Source organism: Chelonia mydas, chromosome 11 (assembly GCF_015237465.2).
Source record: "Chelonia mydas isolate rCheMyd1 chromosome 11, rCheMyd1.pri.v2, whole genome shotgun sequence".
In the NCBI taxonomy this organism is placed as follows: Eukaryota; Metazoa; Chordata; order Testudines; family Cheloniidae; genus Chelonia; species Chelonia mydas.
The window spans coordinates 2,699,179-2,716,421 of record NC_051251.2 but is presented as its reverse complement, the minus strand read 5'-3'; the positions used below and the strand labels follow the sequence as shown (position 1 = coordinate 2,716,421).

General features: G+C 56.6%; 1 protein-coding gene across 2 annotated transcripts in view; it reads left to right on the top strand.

Moving 5' to 3' along the window:
• The first annotated feature begins 10,721 nt into the window (after positions 1 to 10,721).
• TMBIM1 (transmembrane BAX inhibitor motif containing 1) overlaps positions 10,722 to 17,243 on the top strand; it is a 30,127-nt gene continuing 23,605 nt past the window's right edge. Inside the window, exon 1 of one of the 2 annotated variants that reach the window (XM_037913088.2) lies at positions 10,722 to 11,213. The gene's annotated coding sequence lies outside the window, so the exon portion shown is untranslated. The remainder of the gene's footprint in view (positions 11,214 to 17,243) is intronic. The other variant, XM_043525415.1, reaches the window with a different exon arrangement.

The following is a 17,243-nucleotide window of genomic DNA, read 5'->3' as shown; positions in this document are numbered from 1 at the left end:
GTATTGGGGGGGGTCTTCTGGATCTGCGGTTTCAGACGCCCCTCAGGGTTCATCCCACCGGAACACCAAAAGAGCGATACATTCGCAGACTAATCTTCTGCATGGGGAAACCATGCTCGCGGTCATTACCAGCAGTGCCAGGTTCTTCCTCTGGTGTAACTGGGGTGAGCTGTAGCAGGAGACGGCTCTCGTGCCTGTGGGAGGTCTTGGGAGAGGTGTCCTTACCACAGTCGTGGTGCCGGGGACAAGCTCTCCAACAGGCAATAGCTGGTGTCTGGAGAACCTTGCTTGGCCCTCCCCAGGCTCAGCTGTGTAGGCAGGAAGGCCTGGCAACATCTATGACGCAGGGTTTAGCTTTCCAAGGGTCTGCGGTCTTACGCTGTCCCTGGAGTCCAATGTTCTGTAGCAAGGTTCGGTCTCCGGGCACCGGGCTGGATCTCTCAGGCAGGTGTCGTGTCCGGCTTGGTTAGACTCTGCTTTTCCTTACGGCTTCTGTTGCTTCTCTCAATCGTGCTCTCAGCCGGGTGACGCTGGAGGTCGGTTTCAGGGCAAACGCCATCAGCAGATGCTCCAAAGCTCGCATCCACAGCCTGCCTAGTCTCTCCCCCAATCACCACATCGCAAGGGGCCTGTCCCGTGGATTCGTTCCTTGTGCAAGTGGAGCCATGTACTACGAATCTGACATGCTGGCTCCATTTGGATGTTTTAATCAGGGTGCGAAGTGCCCTGTTTAACAAGGCCCGATTAAACCTCTCTGGTTGACATTCTCCTGGGGGGCAGTAGGAAGTGGTTTGGGATTTCCTCTCCACTGGCCATCAGCAGTAGCTCCTTGACAAGGTGGCTCTTGAAATCTCTCCCTGGAGCTGGGTGGATGCTACAGAGCAGGCCATAGTGAACAAAGTCCTTTTCCCACAATCCCTTTGCAACGGTGGTTACTCTCTGGTCCTTGATGGGAAAGGTCTGAGATCTGTCACCATTAGTACATGTCCAGTATTGTCACCATCATTCGCCAAGCTCAGAAAGTCCATACAGACAAGATCCAGTGGTTCCATGGCTGATAATGTTGACCAAAGGGCAGATGTTCTGGGCAACGTTTTTCTCTGTATGCGCCATGAGCAAGCTTTGCAATGCTTCTCTACGCCATGTGCCACACGAGGCCAATAGAATCTGGAGTTCACTACGTCAAGTGTCTTGTCCTCTCCCAGGAGTCCCATGTCTTCATGGGAAAAAGGAAACTTCCTAAACTGATCAGAGGGCACTAACTTTCTTCAGGGCCAGGGACCCCTGACTTACGTGATGCAACAAGTTGCTTCTTTAGGTAAGTTTACTCCATTCCCATAAGCACAGAGGTGCATCTAGCTGAGAAGACTTCTCCGATAACTCTGGCCTTCCCTTCTCCAGGGCAGAAATGAAATCCCTTAAACTGGGGTCTGTACGTTCTAATTTGTTCTGCTGTGGTAGAGAAGTCACATCCGAATTGGTGAAGCAGGCATGGGAGGTGAAGATCGCTTCTGGAGGGGCTCCCAACTGGTCCACCACCCTCTCTGGGTTGTCAGCTGTTTGTTGGATCCCATGGATGGCACATAGCCTTTACCCCAGGTGCAGGAATAGTCCTCCAGGAGTCAGGTACATGGGTCCTGTCCTGGTGGAGGGCATCAAGACAGATGTTGGAGACCAAGAATCATTAAGATCCTGAAGTATAGAGCATCCCTCAAAATGCAATGCGCAAAACTACGGATGACGCTTTTTAAAAAAATGATTCACAAGCACAATGGGGGACTTTGAGTAGTTTGGAAGTTTCTTGAAAACCCATTTTTGAAGAAAATTAAGAAATAGTGACATTTTACTGTCACGGTGCTCTTTAATTCCCCCCCCCCCCCCGCCCCCACATAAGATTAAAGGTTTTGATGATACAGATATACTGAATGGTGACACAAATATAAAGATGAAGAATTGCTAAATGGTAACTTAAGGGCTTTGTTAGTTACACTTGTATAATTGATCATTATGGATATTGAATGAGTTTGGTTGAGGTGACATTTAGGCCAGGGCCTTAGCCCAACTTTGGCTGGCGTGAGTGTTGTTTTGCCAATTTTTCTCTCTTATACTGGTTTGCTGAAATGTTACTGCTCCGTCAAAAACCATATCTTCCATATCTTCATTAATGATCTGGAGGATGGTGTGGACTGCACCCTCAGCAAGTTTGCAAATGAGACTAAACTGGGAGGAGAGGTAGATACGCTGGAGGGTAGGGATAGGATACAGAGGGCCCTAGACAAATTAGAGGATTGGGCCAAAAGAAATCTGATGAGGTTCAACAAGGACAAGAGCAGAGTCCTGCACTTAGGACGGAAGAATCCCATGCACCGCTACAGACTAGGGACCGAATGGCTCGGCAGCAGTTCTGCAGAAAAGGACCTAGGGGTTACAGTGGACGAGAAGCTGGATATGAGTCAACAGTGTGCCCTTGTTGTCAAGAAGGCCAATGGCATTTTGGGATGTATATGTCGGGGCATTGCCAGCAGATCGAGCGACGTGATGGTTCCCCTCTATTCGACATTGGTGAGGCCTCATCTGGAGTACTATGTCCAGTTTTGGGCCCCACACTACAAGAAGGATGTGGAAAAACTGGAAAGAGTCCAGCGGAGGGCAACAAAAATGATTAGGGGACTGGAACACATGACTTATGAGGAGAGGCTGAGGGAACTGGGATTGTTTAGTCCGCGGAAGAGAAGAATGAGGGGGGATTTGATAGATGCTTTCAACTACCTGAAAGGGGGTTCCAAAGAGGATGGCTCTAGACTGTTCTCAGTGGTAGCTGATGACAGAACAAGGAGTAATGGTCTCAAGTTGCAGTGGGGGAGGTCTAGGTTGGATATTAGGAAAAACTTTTTCACTAGGAGGGTGGTGAAACACTGGAATGCGTTACCTAGGGAGGTGGTGGAATCTCCTTCCTTAGATATTTTTAACAATGACAAAGCCCTGGCTGGGATGAATTAGTTGGGGTTGGTCCTGCTTTGAGCAGGGGGTTGGACTAGATGACCTCCTGAGGTCCCTTCCAACCCTGATATTCTATGATTCTATGATTCTATGAAATAAGGGCAAGATGACATGAAAATTGTACAAACAGCAAACGTTGTGTAAATTGAAGCTTGCACATGCATATTGCATGGGTTACATAAAGACGAATGCTTAATGCTGATTGGAGAAAAAGTTAATGAATGTGTGATGTGGAAATGTATAAGAATCTAAGTTATGGAGAGGCTCAAATTGGAGAAACACCAGACCAGGAACCGAAGGAATGAGACTGAAGGACCAGACCAGGGATCAAAAGCTGCAATGACCATCATGAAGTACACGAGAACTTCCTGGTACTCTGAAATTCGGTAACTTGGGCCCCTGCCTGTTCCATCTTATCTGTTTATGGTCTGGCATAAATATATGTTCAGACATAATAAATGATAATAATTCTCCCGAACACTTATAAATAAAGGTGAAAATTGATTAAGCCTAAATTGGGTGGACTTATGACTCAGTTTCCCACCTTACATTCCCAACACAGCACATCAGCGCTTTTCAGGCCAGGCCGGGAATGAAGACTGAAGTCGTAGGTGGACAATACAGAGAGAAGCAGTGTCATGTGGCATGAAGTTTGGCTGATGTTAACACTCAATGGGTTGTTGTCTGAATATATCAGAAACTCATAGGCTCCAAGCTCAGAAGGGACCATCATGATCATCTAGTCTGACCTCCTGCACATTGCAGGCCACAGAACCCCACCCCATTCATCCCCTATGCTCACTTCAATGGCAGGACCGCCAGCCTGGAGGGGTCCCACTGGAGCTCCAGGAGCTGGATTCGATGCCGTGGGGTTTACGTGTCTCATGACCGTTGAACGTTCTCTGCGGAGGGAATGACAGTGTGACTGGAGCAGGGATGAGTTAATCTGCCACGTTCTATAACTTGCCCTGGTTTGTTGTTTCCTTAGCAGAATAAATAGCTGCCCTGGAATGGTTTTGTTTGGCAGGGGTATAGTGCGTGTTTAGCGAAGCAAATAACCCCCTGGGTGCCGACTACTAAGAGCTCATGCCCCAGCTTAAATCCCAAGGAACAAGTAGGAACCAATGTGTTTCCCCAGACTGTAATCCTCACAGCACTGTGAAGACTGAGGACGAGGAAGGATGGCTCAGTGGTCAGGGCACTGGGTTAGGACTTGGGAGAGCTCACTTCACGTTCTTCCACCTGTTACCCGCACAAAATCCTCTGTCACTCACACACTCTAGGGGCACCCACCTGCACCCAGCCCTGTCAATCTAACCCCCCCCCACCCATACCCAATTCCTAGGGCTCAGCGTGTAATTTTCTACGGGTTTGCAGGACCTTTTACTAGTGAAAGAGCCTTACACGGTAATATCCTTATCCTCTATGTATTAACAATCACCAAAAACAGACCGCACACACTACACTTACAGTGCTCACCACTCCCAATAAGACACATGAACTTTTCTTGATGGCCAGTCAGGATCAGATCCATCTGGGGGACTCCAGTTTCTACATGGTGTCATTGGCAGGGTGTTGAGGTCTGGCCCCTTTGTTCTTGGGGCTTTGTCCTGGAGCTGGTTCCCAAAGAACTTCCTTTTGGACCCCAGTTTATACAGTGAAACTTGAGTCCTGGGGTGAACCTATACCATAACCAATCAGTATACAAAAATTTTACTAACCGATCCTTACATAATGTAACAAAATTCTCTAACCAATCCCACCCCACCACCTTAATGAATTAAGTGCTGCCCAGTGCGGCTGCCTGACCCGGTGCTCTGGGCTGCCCCGCTGCCTGACCCGGTGCTCTGGGCTGCGCGGTAAGGGGGCAGGGAGTGGGGGGGGGTCGATAGAGGGCAGGGGAGTTCGGGGTGGTGGTCAAGGGGCAGGGGTGTGGATAGGGGTTGGGGCAGGAACAGGGGGTTGAATGGGGGCAGGGGTTTTGGGGGGGCAGTCAGGAAGGAGGGGGGGTTGGATGGGGCGGCAGGGGACAGTCAGGGGCAGGGGTTCTGGGAGCAGTCAGGGGTCAGGGAGAAGGGTGGTTGGATGGGGCAAGGTTCCCGGGGGGGGCAGTCAGGAATGAGAGTGGGGGTTGGATGGGGCAGTGGGGGGCAGTTAGGGGCGGGGGTCCGGGGACGGTCAGGGGACAGGGAGCGGGGGGGTGTGGATGGGGCAGGGGTCCTCGGGGGGCAGTCAGGGGACAGGGAGAAGGGTGGTTGGATGGGGCAAGGTTCCGGGGGGGGGCAGTCAGGAATGAGAGGGGGGGTTGGATGGGGCAGCGGGGGGCAGTTAGGGGCGGGGGTCCGGGGACGGTCAGGGGACAGGGAGCGGGGGGGTGCGGATGGAGCAGGGGTCCTGGGGGGGCCATCAGGGAACAGGGGGGGTTGGATGGGGCAGGAGTCCCGGGGGGGGCAGATAGAAGGTGGGGGCCGGGCCATGACCCCCTCCCCTAACCGGTCCTCCATACAATTTCTGAAACCTGATGTGGCCCTCAGGCCAAAAAGTTTGCTCACCCCTGCTTTAGACCTTGCAATATGGCTACAGACAAAGGCCTTATCCTTATGCTCCACCACAGTCTACTTATGTCCCTGGTCAAGTCACTTAGCCCTGGTGGGTATGTCTAAACTGCACTCTAATCCCCAGCTCTGATTCAGGTTTAAGCCCTCTCCCTCCTTCTGTCCACACACAAGTCAGCCTGACTTGGATGAGCGAGCGCTCAGGGCCTGGATCCTAGGGTCCTGTTAGGGAGGAAGATCAGAGCCCGAGTCTCGCTGTGACTTGGGTCCAAGCCATGTCCTGTTGCAGTGTGGACAGAGCTCAAGCCTCAGCCCCGAATCAGAAGGCCTGTGTAGCACAGTACGGACGTGTTAGCACGGCTGTGAGATCCAGGGCCAGTAAGCGCAAGCGCAGCGTTGGAAACACAGACCACAAGCCAGGGTCACCCAGACCCAGCTTTACGATGCCGCGTAGACACAGCCTCCGTCCCTCACTTTCCCATCTGTACAATGGGCATAATCACCCTGCCGCACAGGGAGTTGTGAGTGTAAACACATTAAAGATTGTGCTGTGATCAGACACCTCAGAATGGGGATCTACAAATACCTAAAACAGGATTACACAATGCGGCCTTCAGCGTCCCTTTTCTACATCATTGATTAGATGAGCTATTTTTGCAAGGTTTTGCCCCAAATTTCACTGCCTTCAGCTGTCAAGCTACCCCCAGGCTGAAAGATACAAAGAAGACAGCCCAGCGCTGGCCTGGGGGGCTGCAACGTGGCCTGTCCTGATCAGTAAATGGAGGAAGTCCCGTTCTCCTTAGGGACCCCACCGCGAGTAGCCGGCCTGCCCAGTAACCAGCCCAGGCATGCGGCAGGTTTGCATAGCTGTTCGGCTGATGATTTTGCTCTATCAAGAGTCACGTGTGATCACCAAAGCCGCTGCTCAGGGCGGCGTGACACCCCGGTAGCCCAGGGCCACTACATCAGGGGGATGGAGCACCGCGAATAGCTGGTCACACAGTCTGGCAGGAGTCTCAGATTCACAGGGTTTAAGGCAGAAGGGGCCATTAAGTGGTCTGATCTGACCTGCCGCACACCACATGTCACCCAGCTCCCCCTGAAAAGAGACCAGTAACAAACCGCCCAGACCCCCACTTCGGCTCTTCTGTTTAAAGGACGATTCTTCTCGGTGCTCTAAAATCGGCAGGTGTCGCCGGACTACCCTGACATTTGCTTAGCCTCATGGGCGGGGGGGGGGGGGGGGGGAGTAGTTTCGTGGTCAAAATTTGGGGTCATTTGGGCAAGAGGTTCCTGAGATACAGCCCCCCATGCCCACAGCTTTTCTTAACTGTGCCTGTGGGGGTTTCCTTCCCCCCCCCCCCGGCTTCCAGAGTTTCAATGGCTTCATGGGAGGGGGAGCTAAAACCAGTGGCCAGGAAGTGGGGGAGGAGAGAGATGCACCAGTCTCCTCTCACCTGCTTGAAGTTGCTGTGTGATCACCAGGACAGAAAACGGGCAATTTCCTGGGACACGGCCCATGCCTGAGATTTCTCTCACCAGCCCTGTTAGCAACTAGTGCGACCGTTTCCCAGCACGACCATTATCCCGACACATCACCAGGGCGGGCGGGAGGGGGCACTCCGGCACCACATAGCAACCATGTGGCCTAGTGGAAAGACCAATAGCCTGAAACTCGGAAACCCTGGGTTCTATCCCCTAGTTTGCTGCCAGCCGGCCGGCTAACCTTGGCCTAGTGATGGCATCTCCGTTCCAAAAGGTTCCCCATCTGTACAAGGGGGATAATCACGTTTCCTTCCTTGAGATCTGCTGAGCTAGGTATTATCACCACCTGCCCATTGGAGCCCGTGAATTGCACACCTATGCGATAAGTCAACTTCGGCTCCCAGCAGCTACAAGGGGGTGGACTGAGGTCTTTCCATCGCCTCCTGCCTTGTACCAGCATCATTCATCTTTAAACCGTTTTGTTCTGTGTCATTCTCCAACACTTCCTTGGCCTTCCTCTAGTTCCTTGCACTCCGGTACGTATCGCCAGGTACTGTATCCTTTCTGGGTCCATCCTGAGCACATGCCCAAACCACTGCAGTTGTCTTTCTTGAATCTTTCGCAACAGGGTCATTTCTCGCCCAGCTGCTCCGCCACACTCCAACCCATACAGCAGTAGCAGCCCGACCGTTGTCTCATATAGGCTGATTTCCATTGTAATCTACCGATCTTTATCCTTCCAGATCTTGCAGAGTTTTCCAAATACAGTAGTGGCTAAGCAGATTCTTTTTGTGTCACGACATATGTCAAGACACAGGATAATTATAACTGCTTAAATGACCACTAACTCCTACCACAACGTTTCTCTTTCTGTTCAAAAGACTAGGAAATTCCCTGACAAAGACTTTGTTAGCACAGACTTAAGGTTGCCCGGTGGTATGTCATGCCTTTCCAGGACCCCAAGTTCAATAGAACAAACGTCTGAAATTGGGAAATGCAGAGTTAAGGCATTTCAAAACAGCAACTTCAAGCTGTAATTCACCACGGCAAAGTAAATTTCCATTTTAACTCGGCCTGGGTTTAATACTGGTTTGAAAAACCCTGTCTTTAAACAATCCCTATTTGTATTTGTGTAAACATAGTCAAGGAAGCAGTTAAGGGGTTGCTAACTAAAATGTGTCTTACTCATTTAGCTCAAGTCTGCAACAATAGTGGCAGGAAAACAGAAGAAACAGGTACCAGCGTGTCTTTATCAGGTGATGGAAAGTAAGTTTGTGAAATCCTGCTTTTAAACGGTGTGTCGCTGTGTGTGTTTAAAACTAGTTTAAGAAGCAGCAGGGCAGGGGCGGGGCCTCATGGAAGGGGTAGAGTGTGGGCGGGGCCAGGGGCAGATGTGGGGGGCTTTTGCGTCTTTGTATGAAAAGGTGTCAGTGATGCGACCCTCGGGCCACTGCACTAGTCCGCATGTGGCCCTCGTGGTGATTTGAGTTGGAGATCCCTGCTTTAGCCACACAGGAGTTACTGGGCTCTGCACAGGGCTAACGGGGTGAAATGTAACAGCCTGTGGTAAACAGGAGTCAGACCAGATGATCTGGGGGGGGAGGGATAGCTCAGCGGTTTGAGCATTGGCCTGCTAAACCCAGAGTTGTGAGGTCAATCCTCGAGGGGGTCATTTAGGGATCTGGGGCAAAAATTGGGGATTGGTCCTGCTCTGAGCAGGGGGTTGGACTAGATGACCTCCTGAGGTCCCTTCCAATGGTCTATGATTCTGTGATCTGATGGTCCCTTCTGCCCTTGGAATCTATGAAAACCACTGGCATCCGACACTTGAGTGGAAGGGACTGTCCTACCCGACAGCAGCAGTAGTAGGTTTCTTATCCTACGAGCCAAACCACGAGCGGGTGACGCTTTTCGCACACTCACCGTTTCCGTTTCACTCTGCTGTCCGTCCCAGCTCAGACTGACCTGGCTTCGTTGGGCTGGGCCAGCTGATTCCGCAGCTTTCGGTGTCACTTTGCTGGCACTCTTCAGCAGACCCTGCCTAAAAGAGGGGCAGGGCATCTCCAGTCAGATCGGGCTGCAAATCTGTGCAGCCGCCCAGACCCCCGAGAAATTGCCTCCTCCAAAGCTTCAGCTCCGAGGGTCCCCTGAGCCCCACCTTGTTTCCAGGCCAGCCTGGGCCCCTAGAGGACGGTGAGCCCAAAGTGATTCTTTGCCTTCTTATGTCCCGTGCTCTGGCATCGTCCGCTCCAGACATCTGAGCAACATCCACAGATCCATCCTCTGCCCCTGCGCACTCGGCCCTGAGCTGGGGAGCACAGCAGGAGGAAAAAACAATCGCCAGCACCGTCAGGGTTAGAACAGGCCTCTGTCTGGGCAGCAAGGAAGGGCCAGATCCTGTGGGCGGAGAAACTCACGTAGGTTTCAAATCCTCGCCAGGGTCCCCTGGCAGAATGTCACCTGATTGTTCTGGAGGAACAGGGGGGAGCTAGGTTTACTCCTGTCATGGGGGGAACCCCCAAAACACACTGATCTTGAGGGCCACTGGCCTCCCTGTCACCTTGGGGCACAGGTGGTGCCCTACCATGGGGTGGGAGTGAGCCCTGCTAACCCACCGCTATGCCCCCGGCCAAGGTGTCAGCAGCAGGGACTGAACCTGCCGCCTCTGGATGGCATGGCATGAGCCTGGCTGCTGGGGCGCAGGGACCCACCTCCGCTGGGTCATCGGCCTCTGCTTGTGGCCCAGTCCTGGGGGCAGAGCGCAGGTGGGTTACAGTAACAGAGGCCACACAGGCTAAGGCAGGGAATCCTCATGAGGGTGCAGGTGGGGGGAGGTGTCCTGAAGAGCATCCGCCCCCGCCCACCCCAGCCGGCCCCCTCTCGAGCAGCAGACCCTGACTGCTTTGGAGCCCCCCCACGCTCGGCCCTGCTGGGGTTTTCTCCCATCATCCCCTGGAGGGGCCCGTTATACAGCAGGGATCCAACCCGGCTCCGGGTGTCAGACCGACCCAGGGCGATTCAGGGCACTACCCTCTCCGGGGGCAAAGGGCGGGTTGGACTGCGGGGGGCTGGGGAAGCGTGGGGCTCGTGCAGCCGGGGCTCCGTACGGCATTCACCAGACAGCACCACCTCCCAAGGACACCTTGTGATGAAGTGGGACTGTTCTTAATGTTTCCTCTGAATAGTGTGGGGGTGCCTCAGTTTCCCCTAGGCAGTTCTTAAGTATCTAGGTGGTGAGGTAAGGGTGTATGATCATTGCAGAGCCCTAGAGGGCAGGTGTGTGCAGGGGGTCTGGACACAGAGAATGGCCGACACCCTGTTTCCTGGCAACTGAGGGCCTGGTCCTTCCCCCTGCAAGGTGAGAGCTAAAGCGTTGGAGAACAAAGGAATCAGGTGACCTCCTGGCCCGGGAAAGGGACAAAGCCCAGAGGAGGGGGGGCTGGAGGGAGTTTCAGTTTGGGGCTGGCTGGGACATGGAGTGAAGTGCAGACGTGGTTGTCTGGCTCACTGCCCCCCAAAATGGACCCAGCTGAGGGGTCCTGTTCTCTGCACCTACAAGCTCTGGTTTAGACCATGTTCCTGTCGTCTAATAAACCTTCTGTTTCACTGGCTGGCTGAGAGTCCCGTCTGACTGCGGAGTTGGGGGGCAGGACCCTCTGGCCCCCCCAGGATCCCGCCTGGGCGGACTCGCTGTGGGAAGCGCACGGAGGGGCAGAGGAGGCTGAATGCTCCGAGGTCAGACCCAGGAAGGTGGAAGCCGGGGGAGCTGTGTGTCCTGCAGACAGGCTGCTCCCCCAGAGGAGACTCCCCCAGAGTCCTGCCTGGCTTGGTGGGGAGCAGCTCCAGAGCATCGCCCCGGGAAGCCGGGACACACCTTCTGCCAGGGTCTTCTCCGGAGCCCTGCTTCCCTCCCTGGCCCTGCCGGGGGGACCCCCAGCTGCCCTGGGCGAAGGAAGGAGGTGCAATGCTCCGGGCTGTGCTGTGCACTCGCCCCTCCGGGGAGCGGCGGGCTCCTGGCCGGCTGGGGGAGGAGTTGCCTGCCAGGACCCTCCCTTCTCGGGTTGCACCCGGGGCCCAGAGCGGCTGAACGCCCAGGGAGGAGCCCAGCCGACAAACAAACTCGCTGCTGGGAAGGCGGCGGAGAGAGACCAGCCGGAGAGGCCCCGACCCCAGGTAAGGAGCGGGCGCTGCCCCGCTGGGCCCCAGGGGCCGAGGGCTGGAAACTTGTCCGGCCCCTTGCGGCGAGCCGGGGGCTGGTCCGGAGGCAGCCGCTGGCCGAGGCAGGGCGCAGCCGGGAGCCCGGAGCCTCCTGCGCTCGGCTCGCCCGGGACGGGGGCTCGCCAAGTCTGCTCCGGATCCGCCCCGGCGCACGGGCCGCGGGATCGGCTCCGCGTCGCTCCCTTTCGCGGCTGCGGAACCTGGCGCGGGGGCGACCCGGGAGTCCCGGGGCCGCTGCTGGGTGGGACGGCGCCTCGGGCGGGGGAAGCTCCCCGCGGGCCATGTGCTGGAACCGGGGCCTGGGCAAGACCCCGCCTGGGCCGGGGCTGTGACGCAAGGGCTGGGTGTCCTTCCTGGCAGGGCCCCTGGGTGCTTTCGCTTTGGGTGGGGTCGGGCTCCTGGGCACGGAGGCTCAGGCAGCGGGAGCTGGGCAGGGAGGGCCCAGAAAGTGCTGGCCGTGGGCACCGGGGGCTCGGATCCGTTTGTGCCGCCGGGGGCACCTAGGGCTCGTGAGATGTAACAGCCTCGCAGAGAGCAGGCAAGTGCTGGGCAAGCTCCCCCCCCCATACAGCTCCACCGGTGCCCCTCACTCCCGACCCGCAGCCCCCTGCTAGCCCAGCCCTGGGCTCCCCCAGCCCTGCCGGTGCCCCTCACTCCCGACCCGCAGCCCCCTGCTAGCCCAGCCCTGGGCTCCCCCCAGCTCTGCCGGTGCCCCTCACTCCCGACCCGCAGCCCCCTGCCAGCCCAGCCCTGGGCTCCCCCCAGCTCTGCCGGCGCCCCTCACTCCCGACCCGCAGCCCCCCGCTAGCCCAGCTCTGGGCTCCCCCCAGCTCTGCCGGTGCCCCTCACTCCCGACCCGCAGCCCCCTGCTAGCCCAGCCCTGGGCTCCCCCCAGCTCTGCCGGCGCCCCTCACTCCCGACCCGCAGCCCCCTGCTAGCCCAGCTCTGGGCTCCCCCCAGCTCTGCCGGCGCCCCTCACTCCCGACCCGCAGCCCCCCGCTAGCCCGACCCTGGGCTCCCCCCAGCTCTGCCGGTGCGCCTCACTCCCGACCCGCAGCCCCCTGCTAGCCCAGCCCTGGGCTCCCCCTGCCCTGCCGGCGCGCCTCACTCCCGACCCGCAGCCCCCCGCTAGCCCAGCTCTGGGCTCCCCCCAGCCCTGCCGGTGCCCCTCGCTCCCGACCCGCAGCCCCCTGCTAGCCCAGCTCTGGGCTCCCCCCAGCTCTGCCGACACCCCTCACTCCCGACCCGCAGCCCCCTGCTAGCCCAGCTCTGGGCTCCCCCAGCCCTGCCGGTGCCCCTCACTCCCGACCCGCAGCCCCCTGGCAGCCAACACTGGGCTCTCCTGCTCCCCCGGATAGCTATATGAGAATTACTTAGCCCACGCCGGCGCTGAGGGGTGCTTGTCACAGCATGTGCGCAGAGGAATAAGAGGCCTGGGAGAAGGGTGGGGCGCCTCTGGTCTGGAGAATGCTCCAGCTCCTTTCCCCATGAGAGAGGTTTCCCTGCTCCCAGGTGCAGCGTCAGCCACATGGGGAAGGGGCCAGGCCAATCACCCCTGTGCTCATGTCCTCCTCTGTTCCCAGCACTTGTTCCCAGTCTCTCATCTCCTGCCCGTTTCACATGCCCCCGGTGAGCTCTCCTCTCATCCAAGGCATTCCCAGGGAGGGCACCCATTGTCCCCAGAGCCGGACGCAGGCGTTAGGAGTGGCAGTCGGTTGACCGTAGGCTCCTAGCTTCAGCTGCTCCTACTTCCTGGGTCTGTTTCTCCTGTCTCTTACGCCGGTGTGTAAACACTGAGTGCAGTGGAGTCACTCCGGAGTCACTCTGCTGTGAGTGAAAGGCGGGGGGGGGGGGGGTCAGCTCATGTGGAGGTTAGCTGGGTTGCGCCTTGATCACACGCGGCTCGCTGCAGTATTAGGCACTCCAGCAGGCCCCTGGTCCCGCTGGAACAGACCCACCTAAGGCATGACTCACTCCTTCCCTGATTTTATTTTTGTAGCCTGGGTGTGTAACCGCCCTGGGGCGAGTGGATCCAGGGGCCCAGCGATGGGATTTCTGCACACTTCCAACTCACCCCGCAATCCAGGGCGGCTTCTGCTCTGTAAAACCTGGAAGTCAGTAGTAATCGGCAATACTTATCAGGGCTACTAGTGGGGATTAATTTTAAACATCAGCAGGAAAACCCTGTGTAACTGACGTGACGTTTACAGCACGCTGTTCGTGCTGCTTTTATGTCCTGCTCCCCGGCCAGTCCTGCCTCTGGCAAGGGAAGGGTAAGAACCAGCTCCAGGAGACATACCCACGCTAGCTCTGCTGGGGCTAGCAAGACGAGCTAGCGGTGCCGAGTCGGATCCCAGCTGAAACCCTCGGCGTGTGTTCGGGCAGACAGCCCATCCTGCCGTGGCTACGCCGTTGTTTTTAGTGCCCTAGCTCCATCAGAGCTAGCGCGGGTATGTCTGTCTGAGCTGGAAATTACAGCCCCAGTGTCTGTTTCACACCCACGTCCGTTTCAGGCCCTTTTTCTCAGGGCTTCAGCTTTATTTCTTCCAACTTGTAGCCAGTTCAGCATGATCATCCCTTCGCCAGCTAAGCCAGGGTGTCTGCAGGGGCCCATCCGTTCCCCACAGGTTCCCACTCTACCAGCCACTTGCCTGAGACTGTTAGTCTGTTCTCACCTGCTTCCCAGCCGTCTCCTCACAAAAGCCCCCTGCTCCTGGCAACTCCCCCCACACCTGGCCCCCTGGCTGGCTTTTATACTCACCTGATCCCCAGCTCATCAGTCTCAGCTGGGAGGTTGGGGTGGGGGGGGGAGAGAGTTCTCCACTTTAAGGGCCAGCACCCTGTGACAGCTTCTTTAGGAGGAGAGATTGGGACTGTTCACCCTAGAAAAGAGACGACAAAGGGGAGACGTGATGGAGGTCTGTACAATCGTGACGGGTGTGGAGAACGTGACTGGGGCAGGGTTATTCACCTCTTCACGTAACACAAGCACCAGGAGTCACGCCATGAAATTAATGGGCAGCAGGTTTAAAACAAACATAAGGAAGTATTTCACACAACGCACTGTCAATCTGTGGAACTCACTGCCAGGGGATGTTGTGAAGGCCAAGGCTATAACTGGGTTCGAAAAAGAACGAGATAAGTTCATGGAGGATAGGCCCATCAATGGCTATGAGAGAAGATGGTCAGGGATGCAACCCCATGCTCTGGGTGTCCCTAACCCTCTGACTGCCTGAAGCTGGAACTGCATGACAGGGGATGGATCACTCAATAATTGCCCTGTTCTGTTCATTCCCTCTGAAGCACCTGGCACCGGCTGCTGTCAGAGACAGGATCCTGGACTAGCTGGACCATTGCTCTGTCCCGGGCTGGCCATTTGCATGTTTGTAAATTAATAATAATAACAATAAAAAATCACTTCTCGATAGTGCCATGCCAGGATTTAAAAGCACTGCCCAGCTGTTAAATGGACACTGTCGGAGAGTTTATTAGAGAGGCGAGATGGGTGGGGCGATATTTTTTATTCTCCCTCTCTAAGGTCCTGGGACCGACCTGGCTGCAACCCCACTGCAGACTACGATGGAGAGCGTAGATTATTAATAGTTATTGTTGTTATTCATTTGAACTCCACGGGAGGGCTCATTGTGCGCCATTGCTAGGCTGCATAGGGACTGGCCTGGTGACTCATATGGAGAATATTGTAATGCCGAATAAATCGAGGCTGTGGTTTCACCTGGATCGTGTGGGCAGCACTGGCTATTGCAGAATGAGAGGGGCTCAGGGGATGGCGAAAAGAATGATCCCGGCCTGAAAAAACTTGGGTGTGAATAGCGATTGAAAAGCCCGGGACTGTTGCCTTAGAAAGGAGAATCCCGATCCAATAGTGACTGAGAAAGGCAGCGGGGGTGACTTCTGTTCCCCCTGTCTCATAACACAGGAACCAGGGACATGCAATGAACTTAAAAGGCAGGGAATTGAAAACCGATAAAAGGCAACAGTTTTACACACGGCGTGGAATTAGCCAGTGGAACTCTCCGCCGCAGGAAGCCGTTGAGGCCAAATGCTTCGCAAGCTTTCAGAAGGGATTGGACCTTTATATGGACACTTTTATAATAACTAACGCCAGCGTAGATTGTGGCAGGAATTAAACCTCCTGCTTCAGGGCTTGAGCCGACCTCCAACCATTAGAGATCAGGACAGGCCTAATGTGAGGGGCAGATTATCCCACGTCTGCTGCTGCGGGGTTCTTGCACCTTTCTGTGCAGCATCTGGGACCAGTCACTGAGCCAGGTGAGAGGGACCTCGGCTCTCATCCAACCTGGCTCTTCTTAAGTGACTCCCAAGCCCAAGTATTTTCAGGATCAGGCGCTAACTTAGGCCTCGGGGTGTGTGAGCTGTAGCCCAGCTGATCTTGTCCCAGTTAACAGGCACGTTTCCCGCAGTGAACCAGTGAAGCGTTTGGATTGACGCATGCCCCAGCGACAGTCTCCCGCCGCTGCCTGGCAACTCGGGTGGCCGTTGACACCAGTGCTAAGTCCGGAGGGGGAGGGCTCTGCTTGACAGCGGCTTTGCACAGGGGGTGAATAACGGGGCAGGGCCGGATTGGGCCCGGTACCGCCGGGCGCAAGGGGCGGACTGGGACACTCAGGCGGCGGGAGCTGCAGGGAGCGAGCCGCGCAGCCGCCCTGGAGAGGAGGCAGGCTGATGGCAGGGGAGCGGATGCTCAGCCGGCGGGAATCAGCGCCGCTCTGTGGCGGACGTCCCGGGGGGATGGTGCCCGTGTGGCGCTGCGCTGATTGATGCCAGCTCTGGCCCGTTCACTGCACGTAGCTGGTGGCGTTCTCGGGGACAGAGGTTGGGACCTTCGCTTGTTTCTACTCTGATCTCTTGACTCTGGTGTGAATCAGCGATGACATCACTGCTGCCAGAATCAAGCCCCTCCGTCCTTAACCTGATGAGGCCCCTCTAATTAATTAAACATCCTTCGAGTGGGAGCAGGATCATTGTCTCCCTGCTGTGACAGGGAAACTGAGGCTCAGAAGGGGCTTGTCCAAGGGGGATCTTACGTCGGAAGCATGGGGAGGATTAGCGTACAGAGAGAGGGTGGGCGGGGGCAGGGATGCCCTGGCACGGGGGCGTGACTGTGCTGGTGATTCTTGGAGATCGAGGTTGTAGCAGGGCTTGGCTGGTCTTCTGCTTGGGAGCCGCCACTGAGCCGTGGCTGGTTTTTGTTCCCCCTCCGCCCAGGCAGGAGGATCCCCAGGCTGTCACATGCTCTGGCTGCCCACCCACGCAACGAATCAACGTACAGCGGGGAGCACGGCCCACGGCACCGGGACCCGCAGCAGCAGCGCTGTGAGCTGCCCCCAGCCGGGCCCTTTTGTGGCTTCTCCTGCCACCTGTGCCCACCTGCTCTTGCTCCTCCTGGCTGGCGGGCTGCCCTCTCAGGGGGAACGCTGGGGTCCTTCCTCCCTGGGCTTGCTGCTGTTTACACTCCCCTTCCCCTCCCCGCCTGCCCCCAGACAGGAAGAGCAGTAAGTGGAAGTGGGCCCATTGCCGCCTCATGGCTCTTTGGGTGTCCCGCGGAGCGGAGGAGGCCCAAGGCGTCCCGAGGCTACGGTCCCGTTTGCCGTCAGCCGCCAGGTCCCCTCCCCAGCAGGGCACGTCGCAGAGGAAGGAGGTCCGTTGACCTGTTTCCTTCCAGGCCCCGGAGCCTTGCTCTCGTCCCACGCGCTGGTCAGTGGCCGGGCCGAATGCCCGTTGTGGGTAGCCCCTGGGCTGCACTGGGGTTTGGATCAGAGCCCCGGAGAGCCGGCAGCTACAGCCCTCGTGTGAGCCCCGGGGCGGGACGCTGGGGTAACCTCATGGCAGGACTCTCGTGAATGTCGGGGCATCAGCTGTTGCATTAGTGTCCCTAGAAGGCCCTTTGGCATCCGTGTCCCGCCTCTCCCTGGCTGTCTGTTCTGTCACTCCCTTGGCCTCGGC